General features: G+C 42.2%; 1 protein-coding gene across 2 annotated transcripts in view; it reads right to left on the minus strand.

Moving 5' to 3' along the window:
- The window catches only part of LOC126106471 (endoribonuclease Dicer-like), a 292,820-nt gene extending 284,395 nt beyond the window's left edge, over positions 1 to 8,425 (minus strand). The window contains exon 1 of one of the 2 annotated variants that reach the window (XM_049912758.1): positions 8,384 to 8,425. The gene's annotated coding sequence lies outside the window, so the exon portion shown is untranslated. The remainder of the gene's footprint in view (positions 1 to 8,383) is intronic. The other variant, XM_049912757.1, reaches the window with a different exon arrangement.
- Positions 8,426 to 22,333: the final 13,908 nt, after the last annotated feature.

The following is a 22,333-nucleotide window of genomic DNA, read 5'->3' on the forward strand; positions in this document are numbered from 1 at the left end:
ACAGGTGGGGTCTGGTGTTATGGGGGGCACTGTAGGGTCTTTATTCTTGGAGGACCACTTCTTATCTTTCTTTTCTTAGAGGATTTGGATGATTGTGAGGGTTTCACTGGGTCAGTTTCAAATAATGATGATGATTAAGAAGCCATACGACCAGCAGTCTTCGGCTCCTTCAGCCACTGGCTGGCATCCGGTTGTAGACTGGCAGAAACCTTGGAAGGAAGTATCACAAGGGACCTCCTCCATGGCGAGAGAAGCTGGAGGAAGATGGTTGTCTCCATCTGGGAGATTGGGAACAATGTCCCCAGTGGGTGGGAAGCCAACGATCCCAAAGTAGGCATGGGGGAAGCAGCAAGAGGAGAGTCCCCAAGCATCACGGGGACAGGCATGGTCAAGTGGCCCTTACGGCCCACTGTACACGGTCTTAACAGGCGGGAATACCATCGCCAAAGGGGGCAATCTCGTCATAGCTGTGGCATATGACATTGTTTTACATGCTGAATGCAACTGTTTGCACATTTTCTTGGCCTCTTGGTAAGTTAGTTTGTCCAGAATCTTGGATTCTTGTATTTTCTTCTCTCTCTGGAAAACAGTGCAGTTTGGTGAACAGGGATGCTGGTGTTTTCCACAATTGACACAGATGGGGAGAGGGGCACAAGGAACATTTGCATGCAGCACTCTTCCACAGTCTCTACAGATGGGGATAGCTTTGTTATGTGACGACTTGTGCCCAAATTTCAAACATTGAAAGCACCGGTTGTGTGAGGATGGGGGTAACATATGGTTTCACGTCACATCAGTATACCATCATGTTGGCAATAGTGAACCTACTATCCTTTGGCCTCCCATGTACACAACGAAATATACACCCAGCCACATCAAGTTGGTGTGTAGCACATCATTAGATGGCAAGAGCAGGTCTCAGTGGAAAACGATGCCCTGAACCATATTTAGACTATTATGGGGAGCAATAGTCACCAGTATGTCACACAGCTTGTTACAAGCGAGCAGCACCTGTGACTGGGCAAAGGATGACATTTTGATCAAAACTGACCCACTTTTCATGTTCAGTCTTTCTACATCTGCATCTCTACCTACATCAGTATTCTGCAAACACTGGGAGGTGCATGGCAGAGGGTACATCACAATGTACCAGTTTTAGGGCATCTTCCTGTTCCATTCATGTATGTGTGTAGGAAGAATAATTGTTTGAATGCCTCTATGCATGCAGTAATTATTCTAATCTTATTGCCGCAGCCCCTATGTGAGAAATACATATAGAGTTGTAATATATTCCTAGAGTAATAAATTAAAGTTGGATCTTAAAACTTTGCTAACAGACTTTCTCTGGATAGTTTATGCCTGCTTCCAAACGTACGTTCAGACATCAGTATCTCTGTGACACTCTCCTGTCGATTACACAAACCTGTGACCATTTGTGCTGCCCTTCTCTGTATGCGTTCAATATACCCAGTTAGACCTATCTGGCACGGGACTCACACACTTGAGCAATTTTCTAGGATGGGTCACACGAGCGATCTGTAAGAAAAATCTTCTGTGGACTGATTGCACTTCCCCTGTATTCTACTAATAAACTGAAGTCTACCATCTGCTTCAGCCAAGACTGAAGCCGTGAGATCATTCCATTTCACATCCCTACAAAGTATTACACTCTGGTATTTGTAGGTGTTGGCCGATTCCAACAGTGACTCACTGATATTATAGTCCTAGGATATTACGTTTTTTTCACTTTGTGATTGCAAAATTTTACATTTCTGAACATTTAGAGCAAGTTGCCAATCTCTGCACCATGCTGAAATCTCATCAAGATCTGACTGAATATTTATGCTGCTTCTCTCCGACAGTACTTCCTTATAGATAACTGCACCACCTGCAAAAAGCCTAATTTTACCATTAATATTGTCTGCAAGACCATTAACGAACAACATGAATGGCAAGGGTTACAACACACTTGCCTGGGGCACACCCGAAGTTGCTTTTACATCTAATGATGACTCTCCATCCAAGATAACATGCTGTATTCTCTCTACCAAAAAGTCCTCAATCTGAACACAAATTTCACTCGATAACACATATGATCATGCTTTTGACAATAAGCGTAGGTGCTGTACTGAGTCAAATGCTTTTCAGAAATCAAGAAACACACTGCATCTACCTGGTTGCCTTGAACCAAAGCATTCAGTATGTCACGACAAAAAGATGGGTTTCACATGATAGGTGTTTTCAAAATCCATGCTGGTTGGCACTGAGGAGGTCATTCTGTCCGTGATACCAAACTACGTTTGATCTCAGAATATGTTATAAGATTCTACAACAAATCAATGTCAAGGACATTGGACAGCAGTTTTGTGGATGACTCCACAAACCCTTCTTGTAGAGAGGTGTGACTTGTGCCTTTCTCAAGAACTGGGCATGGTTTTTTGTTCAAGGGATCTGTGATAGATTACAATCAAAACATAGGCAAATTCAGTATAGAATCTGATAGGCCTGGAGCTTTGTTCAGTTTTAACAATTTCAGCTGTTTCTCAACACCACACTGGCACTAATACTTATTTCATTCATCTTTTCAGTGGTACGAGGATTAAATTGGGGCAATTCTCCTGGGTTTTCCTTTATAAAGGAACATCTGGATACGGAGTTAAGCATTTCAGTTTTTGCTTGGCTACCCTCAATTTCAGTTCCTCCCTCTTTCACCAGGGACTGGACACTAACTTTGGTACCACTAACAGCCTTTACACACTCTCATAATTTCTTTGGACTTCGTGAAATGTCATTTCACAATATTTTGCAAGGGTAGTCATTGAAGGCATCATGCAATGCTCTGTTGACAGCCAAATGAGTTGCATTTGGCATCTATCTATAGCCCAGACTTTGTTTTACACTTGTTATGCAGTAATCTGTTTCTTTAGAAGTTTTTGTACAGTGACTGTATACCATGGACGTTCCCTCCCACTATGAACCGTTCTACTGTGTGCATATCTGTCGAGTGTGTGGTCAACTATTCTTTTAAACCTGAGCCAGAGTTTCTCTACATGCTCCTGACCTGCGCACGCTCCTGACCTGCGCTGATAGTTTCAACTTCCTCACTAAGATATGACACTACCAACTTTTTATCTAGTGTAATGAACATATATATCTTTCTGCTTGCTTTAGCTGTCCTTTGTACTCTGGTAATCATTGTTGCCACAACCGCGTTATGGTCAGTGATACCATTTTCTATGTGGACATCCTCAAAGAGGTCAGGTCTATTTGTTGCCATTAGATCCAATATATTTCCACCATTAGTGGGGTTTCTAGCTATCTGTTCTAGGTAGTTTTTAGAGAAGGCATATAGTACAATCTCAGGGGATGTCTTACCACGTCCACTATGAATAACAGAGCTGTAATTTTCCCAATTAATTGTTGGATGATTAAAGTCTCCATTGACGGTTACAGTATGATTGGAAAACTTATGTGCAAGTGAACTGAGATTTTCTCTAATGTTTTCAGTTACATCAGGAGATGAGTCTGGTGGGTGACAGAAGGATACAATTATCATTTTATGGTCACCCCTGATACTGAGCCTTACCCAGAGTCTCACATGCTGCTTCAGTTTCTATCTCAGTAGATTTGAGTTTCTTGTCTACTGCGACTAATCAAATCTTTGGATATCAACTTAAATTATCCCCAGAAATCTCATTGCTCTCAATTTCAGGTTTCAATCAGCTTTCTGAACCTAGTATTATGTGAGCTTGACTGCTTTCCAAGAGCACTTCAAACTCTGGCAATTTGTTGTGAATGCTTCTGCAATTTACCATTAGGAATTTAATACTCTCACCTGCAGGAGGCATTTCTTTCAGTCTTACACTGATACTTCTCGGTTTCCTACAGCTATCTCTATCTGGATTGGATGGACAGTCACCTAATTTAAAAAAAACTAAGTGCAAACTAAGTAAAGGGGAGCATATTCTTCTGCATGCCATTTAACCCTACGTTCTTCCCATGGCATTGCCACAACAAAGGAACATTTCAGGGTCGTATCTCTCTGCATTAAAATAGAACTTTCCTTCCATAGATACTGATGGGTTCGTATGGCCACTAGCGGGAAATAACTTCATCTGCTTCATTTGGGCCTCATCTGCCTTGGTGCCACCCACACCGGACAAGGGCTCTCTCCATGAGCACCTCCCAGCCTCAGCAATGGATACCTGGCCAGTGATCTGTTGCTCGAGTCCCTGCACCCCAGTGATGAATGGCAAATACTCCTTGGCATACATGGGGAGTTTTCAGTTGTGGAACTGAGTGTGTGATCCCTGTTTAGTCAGAGGCTTACCACTGTGCAAGTACTTGAAGACCAACCCACAACGGGATGGCTATTCTGCCGGAGTTTCCATAATCTGGATGACCTATAGTCCTACCGGTCTGGGTATACAAGGTTCCACTTCCCCTGTATAGGTGTGTGTGTGTGTGTGTGTGTGTGTGTGTGTGTGTGTGTGTGTGTGTGTGTGTGTGTTTGCTGGTTGGTTGGATCTGAAGAAAAAACCATACAAATATGCACCAAAACACATATCAGCAAAATTTGTTTCATTTTTGTTGTACATGCAACCACAATGAAGTAACTTCCACATGTTTTTCACACTAACATTTTCTATCTTGCTTATGTACCTGTCAAATGCTCAACAACTGACCCAGCAAGTGAGTAGGACACACATTTTTCTGTTTTTACTCATTGTTTCAGATTCTGTGAGACAGTCTGAGCCAAAACTCGTGGAAAGAATCGCTACATGAACAGTTACAGGTATATTGCCCACAAGAATGAAGATTTCTCATGTAATTTGCATATGGACACCAAATTATAGGGAAAGTTCTCAAATACTGCAAGGAGCTCCTGTACAAGAGTGACAAGGAAGCCTTCCTACGTAGATTGGAAAATTTGAAGTTTTTAATTTCTAGAGCTAACCTCGAAAATCATCAAGAGAACACCAACTTTCATGGCTACAATGTGCAACTGTCCGAATGCGTAGTTAACTGTCACCTCAAAAAAATGAAGTAAAAGTTATTTTTTGTGTGTTTGCCAGCGTGTCTTCAGTGCTGTTAAACAGTGAAATTCACTTGCCACACTACCATAGCATGCTGTTATAGGAGCCTGATAAAATAAAAAGAAAAAAAGTGGAGATGGGCTGCATGTCTTTGTCCTAACTCTTGTAGCATAATGCTACAGTACTATGGCAAGAGGATTTAAATGTGTACCAGAATGTAGGAGTGTACCTGCAAACAAACTGCACATTAATTACTATGTAACTTTTCTTTTCTCTACATAGTTATCACAACCATATGACTGACCCTCGTAGCATCATTTCATGTGACACATAAATCACATTGGAAAGTTACTTTTTTAATGTGCTGCCATTACACACCAAGGGCATGGGAGAACACAATTTTCTTTCTTTTGTTCACCTTGCCTAGTTGCTAACAAAATGTTTCCACTGACATTTTCCTACTTTCACTATTCCAAATAAACATGTAGGCTACTATATTTAGTAACTTGACAAAGTGAGTCTGATAAAAGAAACATATGCAAATGAAATAGCCTGCTGTTGCTGGAGGGAATGTAACTCAATGTAATCAGGTATATAATTTCCACACAATGTATGTCATATGTGACTGCTTCAACTAAAGTGCATTTTCAGTGTACCACACTTTTCTGTCAAGTGCAGTTGTTGGCAATTTGTTTCCTTTGTTCATAGCCAATTGGGTCAGAGTATTCACTAAGAAAACTAAATTTATTGACCTGCAGTGAAGTCTGAAGACTAGGTTACATTGGAAAGTGACAGTCTGGTTGAGAGTTAGCAAAGCCAATGAATCTCAACACTAAAATAACATTGGCGCCATAAATTAAAGTGTAGTGTAGCCCGACATACGCATTTGCCATTGCAAGTGTACTTCTATATCTTACTTCCAATTTTGGGATTTAACAGAACAACCGCCAACACAATTGCACTTTTACAGAGGTAATGTAATGCCTGTCTCTAATTGTTGTACGACGTCTAAGACTTCTGTAAACCAACAAAATGCCAAGGGAGGTAGGGCACAGGGCTCTCATATTGCATCCCAACTTTATGTACGTAACACAAAAGGATCAGAGGGAAAACACAGGAATAAATACTGTTGGAAAATAACTGTGAAGGTTGGGACAAAATTTACCGCTGGTCAAGAAAGGTACGTACGATCTGTGTGCCGAGTTCCAGCTAAGCATATCAGAACCATTTTTTATGACAAAATTACTATTTGCTGACGTATCTGAGGCTGTGTATTGTTCTTTCAAAGTAATTATTGTTAAGTAATACTACAATGTTTGTAACTTATATAATCATACAACACAAACATTAGTATGTTGTGCTTCTGACAAATGGATCTATAAATAAAGTCACATTAAAATTGGAAAATAGTGTATAATTCATGTTACTATACAGTTTAAAGACAGGACCTAATACTATAGGGAATTAAAACCAATATGCACACTCTACTTTCAGTAATTGTAAAATCCACTATGCCCTTGAAAGCACACGCTTGGTCTGTTACGAAAGCTGTTTTCATGCAAACAAACATAATAGCATCCACTGCTATGAGGTAAAGACACATCATGTGTTGTAATGGTCATCTCTAATTTGCTGTATCAGAAATACAGCTTCGTGGAAAGAAAACTAGTTTTTCCATGAACAGTACCATTCCCAACCATTAAGTTGCAGTTAAAACTGTTGTAAATAAAAGATTTTCAAACTGGTCACTTTTAAGACATTATATTTGTTTCACATAATTCACATGGTTGGTTGAAAGTAGGCCTAAAGTAGTTCAGGCAATTGACAGAACATAAAAGAAGCCTCTCCACAATTTTTTTAAACAAGTTACCTCCATAAATATCAACAAAAAAAGGTAGGCCAACCTGCACTGAAGCAGGTCATCATGAAGTATACTGACTCACCATTTTTGGCATTTTTTAGTTAATACTGAATTTAATGAAAGTAATGGTCTGTCTGCTAATTTCTGTTTAAGGTGAATCAGACCTCAACCTGTAGGCTGATCTGAATGCTGCAGTGCCTGACTGGTCACAATCCTATTCAATGTGGTATGCCTTTGCCTTCTTCCTACCTTTGACCAGATTTATCAATTCAATAATATGTGGCCCTGCAGTTTAGCATGGACGATAAGGCAAAGTGCAATTCTAAATATGTTACATAGTTCTATACAAGTCACTGCCAGAGGTGACAGAATTAAATGTGACTGAAAAGAATCCTAAAACTGACAGATGACTGCACTTTTGACCTATGAATTTACTGGCTGGCACCTAACCACAGCAAGATTATGGTGAAAAAAAATGGTAGAAAAAAAACTGAATATTAAGAATTTAAGTAATTGTGCTAATGACAGAACAACAACAAAATACACCTAATTCGTGGCATCAGAGAAATACTGTTCATTCATAACGTCACTTATGATGAAATGGCTATGTCTACATTTAGATCTACAATGCTATTTATTAAAACGGTAGATCTCCATGCAATCGGATCCCAGTTAATTATTCTGCTGGTTGTATGACGTAAGATTTATCTGCTCAGCAAGTGAATTACGTGTTTACTGCCTCCCCCCCCCCCCCCCCAAAAAAAATCTCTCACTGGATAACTATCTAAATAATGCACTACTGAATCCAATCTACTACAAATGGGCTCAATATGTTATATTGGAACAAAAGGCTTCGTTGTATGCATTTACAAATTTCCACACTTAGGAAACACACGTCAGCGCTAGCACTTGCTGCAATGATCTGCAGTTCAATTTCCTATCGAAATTAGCAATGTTGCAAAATTCAACACGAAATGGCATGTTATTAACTAGAGTTACTAGCGCTACTGATAAACAGGAGGCCGCAAGGCATTTTTTTCTTCTTCTTTGACACTCGCTAAAAATTATGAAGACCTCCAAATGACTTCTATCCTGGAAATGTCAACACGACGGGGATTTCCCACCCACATATACAAAACGGTTGACAGTTCCGGTAATGGGATGACATGTATATGTCAACAACAAAGTTGTTAACGTATTCTCCGGTGCCGTAACACATCAAAATCAAAACGCAATTTCAATAGCGAAATATATTATTTAAATTGGAATTGTCATAATTTTCATGCTCGAAGTTACTCTCTTTCATCACTTAATAAACAACATAAACAATTCACCGGGACACGCATCTATGGATTGGAATAGATATACGCAAATTTCGAAACACAACCAAACGAAACTCTTCATAACATGGAAAGTCTCGTTCTTGGGGGTAGCAGTGCATATACCATAAACATTTATCATCTGCAATCAACAATTTTCTACCCACCTCCGGGTTCTATCTTCACCATACCGCGACTCCAAAGATATGACTACACGTGTGCAACCTATGACAACACCACCGTGCCAACGAGCAAGTTTGCCACTCTGACAAATGATTCCATTGTACCTGCACGTCAATAAATACATTTTACGGAGTTCATTCCAAATATGATTGATGATTAACTGCAGCAAGCGTAAAGACATTGTGAACAGAATGTGAGTTATGGCAACGAAACTCTGTTTCGAACTTAAAGGTTGTAGCGGATGTTGTTTCTGCATTACTACACCTGTAGGCGCTAATTTTATAGGTGAGTCATGAATTCGCACTTCTTGGTACAGGTTAGGCGCTGTACAAACAATTTGTGCTCTTTCATAACAGTATGGCAAATCAGCTGGTGATTCCCCTTCTTCCGCTTATCGAGTTCTGATCGACATACATCATTCTCAGTAAGGAAGCGATCCGACGGCGCAGTGATCAGTCATTTTTTCCACCGTATTATCAAGCAACAAATTAATCCACAGCACGTTGCTCCGCATGTGACTTATATTAAGAAAGCAACTTCTTTTCCAATTCTGCACAGGATTTCATGGTGGCTTCTGATGCCGCAAGGTGTAAAAAATGTGCCCATATTTTAATATCTATAGCAGTTGTGTCCCCAAAATGTCTTGGGTCCCAGGTTTGAAACCATCTATGGCTTAAATTTTCGAAACCAACTACATGACATATAGTCTACTTAGGACAGACACCAGATTGCACCATACCACAAAAAATAACACTGTAATATGGTTACAGGATAATTATGCTGTTACATATCAGCAGTTAATATAAACTAGGACGTTATCTTTACCAGCTGAATTAAATACATGGGAATTGTGTCTGGAAAACAAAATGGTCGGTAACTTAAAAAGGTATTCAGTATCATTCAGGAAATAATACACGAAAAAAATGGAATGGGATCACTCACAGGAGGACTGAAGCAAGACAGGCAGGAAAATGCTTTACTTTAAAAGAAGACATTTAAGTATTAAAACTAAAAAAATTAACGCCTATGAAAGTTTCCTTTTATTGTTACAATTTGTCTACTTAAATTATTACTTTGCTTCCAAAAATTTTAACTGCTGAATATAGACTTTTAACAATAAGTTACATACTAATTCTAGTAGTTTATTATAAACTTCATCCAGAATATCTAATACAGAATTGCATCTATTTTGGTAGAAAATTTTAGTTGCTGGAGGAGAAAATTACTAGTCAAGAAACATACTAATTTAGAAAACCGATTTTTCAGAAAAAGAGGAAAAAGAGAAAAAAAGACGTGAAGAAGTGCCCGACTACGAATACAAAGGTTTAGGTCGATATCGAGTCGGTCGTTGGATTTTTATCGCTTCTTACAGTTATTTGCTAATGCAGCAAATGGCGAGTTGCGGAGGGACTGGGAATTAACTTTAACATTTACGTCTCTCCCCGAAAACATATCTTGTAGTCAAAAATTGAATTAAGTCAAGGGTGTATCACATCTAATCGACAATACCTAATAATGCACTGTGTGACTCAAACCAACCTTCAAGATGAGGACAGCTTTTCTTTACATTGTTTTGTATACCAACTGTGGGTTCAATCGTTTTTTGAAAGATTTCGTCATTCCTATTCTGACCGTAAAAATGACATGCAGACGAAAAAACGGATACTAGTATGTGTTAATGATTTTGCAAACTGACAACTGTTTTTCTTGTTAGATTTCAGGCAAGGAGTAATATACATGTTCTAATTCTACATCTATACACTGCAAACTACCGTGAGAAGCATGGCAGAGGGTACTTTCCACTGTACCAGTTATTTGAGTTTCTTCCTATTCCATTTAGGTGTGGAGTGGAGGAAGAATGACTCACTGAATGCGTCTGTGAATGCAGTAATTATTCCAATCTTATCCTCACAATCCCTAAGTGAGCGATGTATAGGGGGTTGCAGTATATACTTACACTAATCATTTTAAGTCAGTTCTTGAAACTTTGTTGATAGACTTTCTCAGGATAGTTTACACCTATCTTCAAGAGTCCAGTTCAGTTCCTTCAGTATCTCTGTGACACTCTCCCACTGACTAAACAAACCTGTGACCATTCGTGCTGCCCTTTTCTGTGTTCATTCAATATTCCCAGCTAGTCCTATTTGGTACAGGTCTCACCATCTGAGCAATATTCTAGAACTTGTCACACAAGTGATTTGTAAGCACTCTCCCTTGTAGAGTGATTGTACATCCCCAGTATTCACCCAATAAACTGAAGTCTACCATCTGCTTTAGCCACGACTGAACCTACATAATCATTCCATTTCATATTCCTACAAAGTGTTGCACCCTGGTATTTGATGAGTTGACTGATTGCAACAGTGACTCATCGATATTATAGTTATAGAATACACGTTTTTTCGATTTGTGAAGTGTAAAATTTTACATTTCTCAACATTTAGATCAAGTTGCCAATCTCTACACCAGATTGTAATCTTATCAAGATCTAACTGAATATTTATGCAGCTTCTTTGAGATAGTACCTCATTACAGATAACTGCATCATCTGCAAAAAGCTTGATTTTACTATTAATATTGTCTGCAAGATCATTAATATGCAATATGAACAGCAAGGCCTCAACACACTTCCTTGGGGCACACCCAAAGTTACTTCTACATCTAACGATGACTCTCCATCCAAGATAACATGCTAGATCATTCTGCTCAAGATGGCTGATTATGTCTGACCTCAGAATATGTTCTAAGATTCTACAACAAAACAATGTCACGGATATTGGACGGTAATAATTTCTACTGCCCCTCTTACTTCTACATCTAACGATGACTCTCCATCTAAGATAACATAGATCATTCTGCTCAAGATGGCTGATTATGTCTGACCTCAGAATATGTTCTAAGATTCTACAACAAAACAATGTCACGGATATTGGACGGTAATAATTTCTACTGCCCCTCTTGTAGATGCATGTGACCTGTGCCTTTTTCCAAGAACTGGGCATGGTTTTTTGTTTGAGGGCTCTATGACAGATTATAGTAAGAAGATGGGCTAAGCAAATTCAGTATAGAAGCTGACAGGGATTCCATCAAGGCCAGCAGCTTTCTTCAATTGTAACGATTTCAGCTGTTTCTCAACACCACTGACACTAATACTTATTTCATTCATATTTCCATCGGTACATGGATTAAATTGGGCCAATACCCCTGGACTTTCGTTGGTAAAGAAACATTTGAAACTGAAGTCAAGCATTTCAGCTTCTTCATTAGCGTTATGTAATGTCATCAATAAAGAATTCTTTAAAAAATTGAACTCACATGTATAAAAGTTCTGTTTATTTTGCAAATGAGTGAACGTGTTATGTATTTACTCTAACCATGTAAACGAGTAAAACTTTAGATAAGGTTTGAAAACATGTTTAAGGTTTCCTGTAAGTCTCTAAGAGGTCTGATTTTCAATCACTGGATGGATGTAGTTCGGGTATCTGCACGAAGTGAATTCGCTGCCTCGATATATATAGCAAAAAAAGTTTTGCATCACTTCGGTTGCGAGAGTTCCGGAACTTGTACAGAAAACTGGAATAGAGATCAACATAAACATCATTTTCGCCCTTTTTATTACTCGAGAAAACTGCACATTGGATGTTGTATCACCACACAAGACCTTCAGAGGTGGTGATCCAGATTGCTGTACACAACGCTATCTCTAATACCCAGTAGCACGTCCTCTTGCGTTGATGCACGGCTGTATTCGTCGTGGCATACGATCCACAAGTTCATCAAGGCACTGTTGGTGCAGATCGTCCCACTCCTCAACGGCGATTCGGCGTAGATCCCTCAGAATGGTTGGTGGTCGAGTCGTCCATAAACAGCCATTTTCAATCCATCTCAGACATGTTCATAGGGTTCATGTCTGGAAAACATTCTGGCCACTCTAATCGAGCGATGTCGTTATTCTGAAGGAAGTCATTCACATGATGTGCACGATGGCGGCGCGAATTGTCGTCCATGAAGACGAATGCCTCGCCAATATGCTGCCGATTTGGTTGCACTATTGGTCGGAGGATGGCACTCACATATCGCACAGCCCTTATGGCGCCTTTCATGAGTACCAGCGGCGTACGTCGGCCCACACAATGCCACCCCAAAACAGCAGGGAACCTCCACCTTGCTGCACTCGCTGGACAGTGTGTCTAAGGAGTTCAAGCCTGACCGGGTTGCCTCCAAACACGTCTCCGACGATTGTGTGGTTGAAGGCATATGCGACACACATCGGTGAAGAGAACGTGATGCTAATCCTGAGCGGTCCATTCGGTATGTTGTTGGGCCCATCTGTGCTGCGCTGCACGATGTAGTGGTTGCAAAGATGGACCTCGCCGTGGACGCCGGGAGTGAAGTTGCGCATCATGCAGCCTATTGCGCACAGTTTGAGTCGTAACACGACGTCCTGTGGCTGCACGAAAGCATTATTCAACACGGTGGCGTTGCTGTCAGCGTTCCTCAGAGCCATATTCCGTAGGTAGCTGTCATCCACTGCAGTAGTAACCCTTGGGCGGCCTGAGCGAGGCATGTCGTCGAGAGTTTCTGTCTCTCTGTACCTCTTCCATGTCCGAACAACATCGCTTTGGTTCACTTCGAGACGCCTGGACACTTTCCTTATTGAGAGCCCTTCCTGGCACAAAGTAACAATGCAGACGCAATCGAACCGCGGTATTTACCATCTAGGCATGGTTGAATCACAGACAACACGATCCATGTACCTCTTTCCTGGTCGAATGACTGGAACTGATTGGCTGTCGGACTACCTACCTCCATCTAATAGGCGCTGCTCATGCATGGTTGTTTACATCTTTGGGCGGGTTTAGTGACATCTCTGAACAGTCAAAGGGACTGTGCCTGTGATACAATATCCACAGTCAATGTCTATATTCAATAGTTATGGAAACCGGTATGATGCAAAGCATATATATACTCCTGGAAATTGAAATAAGAACACCGTGAATTCATTGTCCCAGGAAGGGGAAACTTTATTGACACATTCCTGGGGTCAGATACATCACATGATCACACTGACAGAACCACAGGCAAATAGACACAGGCAACAGAGCATGCACAATGTCGGCACTAGTACAGTGTATATCCACCTTTCGCAGCAATGCAGGCTGCTATTCTCCCATGGAGACGATCGTAGAGATGCTGGATGTAGTCCTGTGGAACGGCTTGCCATGCCATTTCCACCTGGCGCCTCAGTTGGACCAGCGTTCGTGCTGGACGTGCAGACCGCGTGAGACGACGCTTCATCCAGTCCCAAACATGCTCAATGGGGGACAGATCAGGAGATCTTGCTGGCCAGGGTAGTTGACTTACACCTTCTAGAGCACGTTGGGTGGCACGGGATACATGCGGACGTGCATTGTCCTGTTGGAACAGCAAGTTCCCTTGCCGGTCTAGGAATGGTAGAACGATGGGTTCGATGACGGTTTGGATGTACCGTGCACTATTCAGTGTCCCCTCGACGATCACCAGTGGTGTACGGCCAGTGTTGGAGATCGCTCCCCACACCATGATGCCGGGTGTTGGCCCTGTGTGCCTCGGTCGTATGCAGTCCTGATTGTGGCGCTCACCTGCACGGCGCCAAACACGCATACGACCATCATTGGCACCAAGGCAGAAGCGACTCTCATCGCTGAAGACGACACGTCTCCATTCGTCCCTCCATTCACGCCTGTCGCGACACCACTGGAGGCGGGCTGCACGATGTTGGGGCGTGAGCGGAAGACGGCCTAACGGTGTGCGGGACCGTAGCCCAGCTTCATGGAGACGGTTGCGAATGGTCCTCGCCGATACCCCAGGAGCAACAGTGTCCCTAATTTGCTGGGAAGTGGCGGTGCGGTCCCCTACGGCACTGCGTAGGATCCTTCGGTCTTGGCGTGCATCCGTGCGTCGCTGCGGTCCGGTCCCAGGTCGACGGGCACGTGCACCTTCCGCCGACCACTGGCGACAACATCGATGTACTGTGGAGACCTCACGCCCCACGTGTTGAGCAATTCGGCGGTACGTCCACCCGGCCTCCCGCATGCCCACTATACGCCCTCGCTCAAAGTCCGTCAACTGCACATACGGTTCACGTCCACGCTGTCGCGGCATGCTACCAGTGTTACAGACTGCGATGGAGCTCCGTATGCCACGGCAAACTGGGTGACACTGACGGCGGCGGTGCACAAATGCTGCGCAGCTAGCGCCATTCGACGGCCAACACCGCGGTTCCTGGTGTGTCCGCTGTGCCGTGCGTGTGATCATTGCTTGTACAGCCCTCTCGCAGTGTCCGGAGCAAGTATGGTGGGTCTGACACACCGGTGTCAATGTGTTCTTTTTTCCATTTCCAGGAGTGTATATATATATATACGAGGGTTATTCAAAAAGTAGGGAACGTTTTGGCTTTAAAAAAAAAAGAAAACTAAGTACAAGAAATACATTTTATTATATACATCTGAAAGAGCGACTGACATACTAATTTTTCTACATAGTCACCAAACACACTGAGGCAATTATCATAGCGGTGGACAATCTTTGAAAGACCTTCATCGTAAAATTCTGCCGCCTGAGACAGTCAGTGAGTCACGCCAGCCTGGAGCTCCGAGTCGTCATCAAAGCGCTGCGTTGCAAGCCAGTTCTTAATTTCGGGAAACAAGTGGAAGTTGCTTGGTGAAAGATCGGGGCTGTAGGGCGGATGAGGGAAAATTTCCCATTTGAATGAATTAAGAATTTCTTTAGTGCGGTTTGCCGTGTGAGGTCGGGCATTGTCGTGCAAAAACAAAATTTTGGACGCCGGCTTTTCTTGGCGTTTGTTTTGAACTGCTCTTCTAAGGCTGTGCAAAGTTTGACAGTACCAGGCAGAATTTATGGTTGCTCCACGTTCGAGAAAGTCAGTAATAAGCACACCTTGTCTATCCCAAAACACTGTGGCCATCAACTTCCTTACTGACAAGGTTCGCAAACATTTTCTTGGTTCTGTGGTTCTGTGTACCCACTCCATGGACTGTAATTTTGTTTCGCAATGGACTTGTTTCACCCAAGTCTCGTCACCAGTTACGATTCGGACCAGTAATGAAACACCATGTTTGTGGTAGGCCTGCTAAAATGTCTACGTTGCCTCCATTCTCTGTTCTTTATGGTGCTCTGTAAGCATTTTGGGCACCCATTGTGTAACCTAGCTTTCGAGGGACAATTTCAAACAACAAAGTCCGCGAAACTTGTGGAAAAGAAAGCGAAAGCTCTGTTATTATGAAACGATGGTTTTCACGAATCGTTTCATCAGCAATAGCGACAAGATCGTAAGTCACATGTTCGAGTGTCCACTCTTCTTTTCATCATGAACGTCGGTTCGGCCATTGTTAAACCAAATGCACAATTTGGAGACGGAAAATTCACATATTACCTTGTTTCCGTACACTGCGTGCAGTTGTCGATAAATTTCTGTAGGTTTTAGGTTTTTTGCCAACAAAAACTGTATCACCGACCGCACCTCACAACTGGCGGGATTTTCGATCGCAGCGCACATTTCAAATTCGAATATCAAAAAAATCCAGACGCGCAGATACGTTCCCGCCGTCACGGATGGATGCAACTGAGCTACCGAGCACGCACGTACCAAAATATACGCGATCGGGGCGCGCCTAGCGGCGTCAGACGGAAACGTTCCCTACTTTCTGAATAGCCCTCGTATCTACACGGTTTCTAACTGTAATGCTTGTCTTACTGACAAGGAGTGGCGACGACGTTGGGATCACGGATTTACTTCAAACTTTGTACAACTTTAGTAGACCATTACAACAGCATAATATGCAAGTAGTAATGTGTACTACTGTGGCAATTCCGAGAAAATAGCAAGAGAAATTTTATGCATCTGTTATGTATCTGTGCGTAGGTTACGAATGTTAGAGTTCATGGTGGTCAAGTGGTTAGCGTTCGAACTTCGAAAGACAAACGGTTCGACTACCGCTTTTCTACATTTCTACATTGCTACACAGGTCTTCCTTTGAGTCTGCTGTTCAAGTGTCTATGAGTGAAGTAGTTCTGGATACCTTACCAGACTGCATCTATAAGGGATTTCGTAAATCACGGCAGGCATACATTGTCAGGAAAACTCTATGCGTTTCAAAAAATGGTTCAAATGGCTCTGAGCACTATGGGACTTAACATCTGAGGTCATCAGTCCCCTAGACTTAGAACTACTTAAACCTAACTAACCTATGGACATCACACACATCCATGCCCGTGGCAGGATTCGAACCTGCGACTATAGCAGCAGCATGGTTCCGGACTGAAGCGCCTAGAACTGCTCGGCCACAGCGGCCGGCTTCTATGCGTTTCTCCGTTTACTTGTCGATAGCCGCAAATAGCAAGTAGTCAAATAACATGAAATTCACTAAAACCTCGTGCAAATAGACGTGTTTTTTTAATAATATTACCTCTAAAATGTGGTATAAATTTAAAAAAAGTATGACTACTGATGAAGAAAATGTAGGTTAAAAAGTAAGTTTGAGCAGGAGTCGAACCATCAACTCATACGGGTTTGCTTTACGAATCTCGAACACTAAGCACTTCACCAACACGTAATAACGTCTGGCACCTGCCCACAAGTACATCAGTTACATAATAGAAGTGTAAGATTCTCTTGCGATTTTCTCGGAATTACCAGAGCAGTACACCTTCCTACTTGCATATTACGTCGTTTTAATGGCCTACTGAAGGTGCACTTTGAAGTAAATCTGTGACCCCAACGTTGTGGCCTCCCTTTGTGAATTGAACCTGTTACCTAAGATTATACCTCTTAATGAGCAGATCGAGACAGAGCTTCAAATTTTTGAGTTCGATAAATACTTGTATGAAATACTGAAAACGAGATTTGTGTTGCCCCTGGAAGCAGTAAGACAGGCAGCCGTCAACTAGAACTTATTCGCTTAGTAATATACACTGTGCAGCCACACTTGTCAGACTGAGTCAGAGTCAGCGATTGTTGTAACTGCGACCGGAACGGTTGTGGGGTTGGAGTGACAGAAAGCGCGGCGGGACCTGCGGAGCGGCCGGCGAACAACAACACAATGGGAGAGGATGGACGTGACCAACAAAGGAAGAATGAACAAGAAGAAGATCAAAACAACGGAGTCACAAGGAAACCTAACTACCACTTCCACTCATACACAGAACAAGAAGGTAATTTCCGCAATACTGAGAGAGGTGGTGATGTTCAGTCCCAATGGGGCACTGTTAAGTGGGGTGTTCCCCAAGGGTCGGTGCTGGAGCCACTGCTGTTTCTTATTTATATAAATGATATGCCTTCTAGTATTACAGGTGATTCAAAAATATTTCTGTTTGCTGATGACACCAGCTTGGTAGTGAAGGACCTTGTGTGTAATATTCAAACAGTATCAAATAATGTAGTTCATGAAATAAGTTCGTGGCTTGTGGAAAATAATTTGATGCTAAATCACAGGAAGACTCAGTTTTTACAGTTTCTAGCTCACAATTCAACAAGAACCGATATTTTGATCAGACAGAATGGGCATATTACAAGCGAGACGGAACAGTTCAAGTTCCTAGGCGTTCGGATAGATAGTAAGCTGTTGTGGAAAGCCCATGTTCAGGATCTTGTTCAGAAACTAAATGCTGCTTCATTTACCATTAGAACAGTATCTGAAATAAGTGACACTTCAACACGAAAAGTAGTCTACTTCGCATATTTTCATACGCTTATCTCACATGGTATTATTTTTTGGGGTAATTCTTCTGATTTAAAAAGGGTATTTTTGGCTCAAAAACGGGCTGTTCGAGCTATGTGTGGTGTAAGTACGAGAACCTCTTGTCGACCCCTATTCAATAGTCTGGGAATTCTGACATTGCCCTCACAGTATATATTTTCTTTAATGTCGTTTGTTGTTGGCAATATTAGCTTATTGCCAAGAGTTAGCAGCTTTCACTCAGTTAATACTAGGCAGAAATCAGATCTGCATGTGGAATGCACTTCCTTGACTCTTGTGCAGAAAGGAGTGCAGTATTCTGCTGCATCCATTTTCAATAAGCTACCACAAGAACTCAAAAATCTTAGCAGTGGCCCAAACACTTTTAAGTCTAAACTGAAGAGTTTCCTCATGTCTCACTCATCTATTGTGTCGAGGAGCTCCTGGAAGAGCTGAAAAATTAAGCAAATTCCAGTGTTACATAGTTGATTTTCTTTATTTAAACTTACGAATTGTTGCCTGAGTATGTTTCTTATATTTCATTTTATCTGTTTCTACTATCTTGTTATAATTTCATGTATTGACTCGTTCCATGACCATGGAGACTTCCCCTTAATTTGGTCCCACGGAACAATAAATAAATAAATAAAAAGTAAGTAAGCTGTCTAAGGCGAGGCGGTGTGTCCAGAGACGTACACAAGATTGGACTCTCTGGCTGAATTTTTTTTTCTTTATTGTATTTCAATTCCCCATCGGGGCAGGCTGGCAGCAGCATATGCGCTGCTCTTCAGCCGAAAGACATAGAACAAACAGTAGAAGACATTAAAAAATAACAAAGGAGAGAACATGGTGAACATAGATATAAAAAAGGGGAAACATCATGGAAGGCAATAGACAAAAAACGGGGTGACCGTAAAATGGAGATAAAAAACTGTGAAAACTGTTTAAAAGTAGCACACACAAAAAGCCACACACTGTGACAATTAAAAGAACACAAGGCACAGTATGACTGAAGCATAAAAGGTATCGACGGATGGCGTAGCACATAACAAACACTGACGGCGAACCTCAAGGCAGTACACAATTAAAATCACACCTCTTGACGCACAGGAGAAACAGCACTAAACACAACACTGATGTGGCACACTGACGATGATCAAAACAGAGGATCTGCCAGGCGCAAGGAGATGAGGGAGACTGGAAGAAGGGAGGGAGGGGAAGAGATGGGGAAGATGAGCGGGGGGTGCGCTGAAGAGGGCCAGGTAGGGAGGGATGTGGGAAGGAAAGAGGCAAGTATGGGATGCAGGGTCTCAGGGGAGGGGGGGGGAGGAAGGAGGAAAATCCGCTCTGGGAGAAGGAGGGAAGAGGAAAAAAAGGGGGCCCTGGGGAGGGGGGGGGGAACAAGGCCAGGTTATAGTTGGAAGGAAGGGTAGATGTCACGGTGAAGTTTGTCATCCGGGAGAGGGAGGCGTTGGAAATTGCCCTGATGAAGGAGATGGAGGGTGTGGAGAGAGGGAGGGATACAGCGATAGAGGCGCGGCAATGGGCGGAGGGTGGAGAAGAAGGAGGAAACCAGAGGGTGGGGGGGGGATCAAGCCTGCGGACAATGTAAAGGATGCGGAGATGTTGGAGGAACAGGAGGTGGGGTCTGGCTGAGTGAGAGGCAGGCGCTTAAATTATCGGGGGCGCCGCTATTGGCCGCTGTGACCATGTGTTCCACTGTGGCGCCCTCACACTAAATGCAGGCAAGGAGGCGCGTGCCGCCACCGCTTACGGCGCGATGTTGCAGAGACCTCTAGGGGTCTTCGACGACCATGACGTTTGGCTGGGATTCAAATTCCACGGCATACAGCACCAGGCTGATGTTCTGGTTGGCACAGACAGAGGTGAGAAACCAAACTAACTCCAGCGCTGTGGCCAGCTGTGCTGGTTGAGGGTCCATGACTCGAACAGCCCGATCTAGCTAGTGCCACGTTTTCTCGATTGGATGTTTGGCGGCCGTGGGCATACCCATCCCGGTACTCTTGAAACCACAGTGTGACACTCGCATTACCCTGCTGGTAGATGCCATCACGCCGGGGGAAAGTAAACTGCATGTTGGAGTTGGTCTCCAAGTATAGATGCATACTTGTGTTGATTCATTGTGCCTTCTAGAATGACGAGATCACGTAGGGAGTGCCACGAAAACATCCTCCAGACCGTAAAGGTCCATCCTCTGGACTGTATCCTTCTGACGATCTAACAGCTGTCTGTCAGATGGAGCATAGAACGTGGTTCATCTGAGAAGGTCACCTGTCGCCACTCAGTTGAGCTCCAGTCGCGCTATTGGCGTGCAAACTCCAGCTTTCGTTGTCAATGAACAGCAGTCAGAGACGCTCACGCAACGTTCGCTGAACGGTCGTTGAGGAGACACTCGATTCATCTGGGCGGTCAGTTGCTCAACAATTCCTCGTCCATCCTCCTGTACACATCTCCACAGGCTTCGTTTTCCCCTGTCGTTTATGGCCTGCAGTGTACCAAAGTTGCCTCGGCACTAGTTTTGGATACAGCCGTTTTGCCACGCACGGTATGCTTTAACTACAGCGGTACGCGAACAGCTTACAAACTTGGCCACTTCGAAAATGCTTCAACTCTTGGCCCAAAAGCAATTGATTATGCCTTTTTATAGGCCAGATAAATTGCTCTGATTCCACATTACGACAAGACTGTACTGTTTCATGAGTCCCTCCGATACACTTTATATACCGTGTGGTGGTAGTGCTGGCACCTGCTGTCTGTGAGTGGTTATTGTTCATTGACGTCGAACAGAGGAGTTGGTCACATTGATGTAACTGGACTGCGTACAAGGGAATGGAAACAGCAGGGACCAGATATTTCAGGTAGTGTGGCGTTCGCTGTGTTATTCAGTGGTTTGGTATTTAACTAATTTGGAAATGAAAATGAAAATCTTATTTTATTACATTGAGTAATTCGTAAATAATTTTTCTCCTGGCTAAAGATTTGGTCAAGTTGCTAAAGAAATCAAAGTTAACGTTGTGTTAAAGTGTTGTCTGTAAGTTGTGCTAGTGTCACTAAATCGCAGTTCATACAACAGATTCTATACAACTATTGATTATGACGGAAACAGTTATCTTCAGCAAAATGATCATTAAAACCACCGAATATCAGCCACGCACAACACTGACGTTTGTTACCTGAAACAATATTCTTCTCAACTCGTGCGTAATTAATTTCGGCTCCATACATCAGCAAGAAAAAGTTTGTTATATGGATCATGCTATGATCACTGTTTTTAAAGAAGCAATATGATTCAAATTATTTTCATTAAAATGAGTTCGGGACCACCGGTGCACATTCATTTTTACACAATTTTGTTACCTTCGGCATTTATGTCTGCAGAGTTGCGTAATTTGAATTTGCCGCTGAGATAATTTTAAGATGGCGGCAGACAATTGATAGAGACTTTCTATTGTTAGAGCAAATAGGATAAGTATTTGAAATGCTTATTAAACTTTACTTTCGTATTGTGCACTATTTAGACTTCATCAAGCAAACATTTGATTTTTTTTCTAAGGAAACCACAGACAAAAACGCGATACAAATCACTATCATCAATGGCTGCGCTTCTTGGAGCGGAAATAAATAATTAATACAGATAATGCTTACTAAGAGAGGAATTAAAGTTACAAATAATTATCCACTCATATTTATAATAATAATGAACTCTATTCTCAAGTAATAATTAACAAATAATTACAATTTCTTAACAGACCTCAGTTTGAATGCGTCTTGCGTCTGCAACGTACAAAAGCCAACCAACAAAAGGTAAAAAGAAAGGAAGACAAAACGCAGATCATAAAAGGAATTTACGATTATCGTTGTCTTTGTATGATACACATCGATATGTCCAATTACATCATAAAATATTTATCATCGTTTTCACTGTTTTTTCATATGTTGGATAGATAATGTTTATAACTGTTAGAGGCATAATTTCCTCTCGTCGCACTGTAGCTAAAATTTATCTCGTTGATGTTATATAGGCTTCAGCAAAAGAGCTTTGTTTTAAGTATTTCCTAGAAAGGATGCTGGTAACAACGGCAAAACTTACGCGAGTAAATGAGACACGCCCATAATATAGTCTGTACCTAGTGCACGCAGGCGTTAGCCAGTGCGAATTCCAGATTACCTTGTTAC

Source organism: Schistocerca cancellata, chromosome 10 (assembly GCF_023864275.1).
Source record: "Schistocerca cancellata isolate TAMUIC-IGC-003103 chromosome 10, iqSchCanc2.1, whole genome shotgun sequence".
Taxonomy (NCBI): domain Eukaryota; kingdom Metazoa; phylum Arthropoda; class Insecta; order Orthoptera; family Acrididae; genus Schistocerca; species Schistocerca cancellata.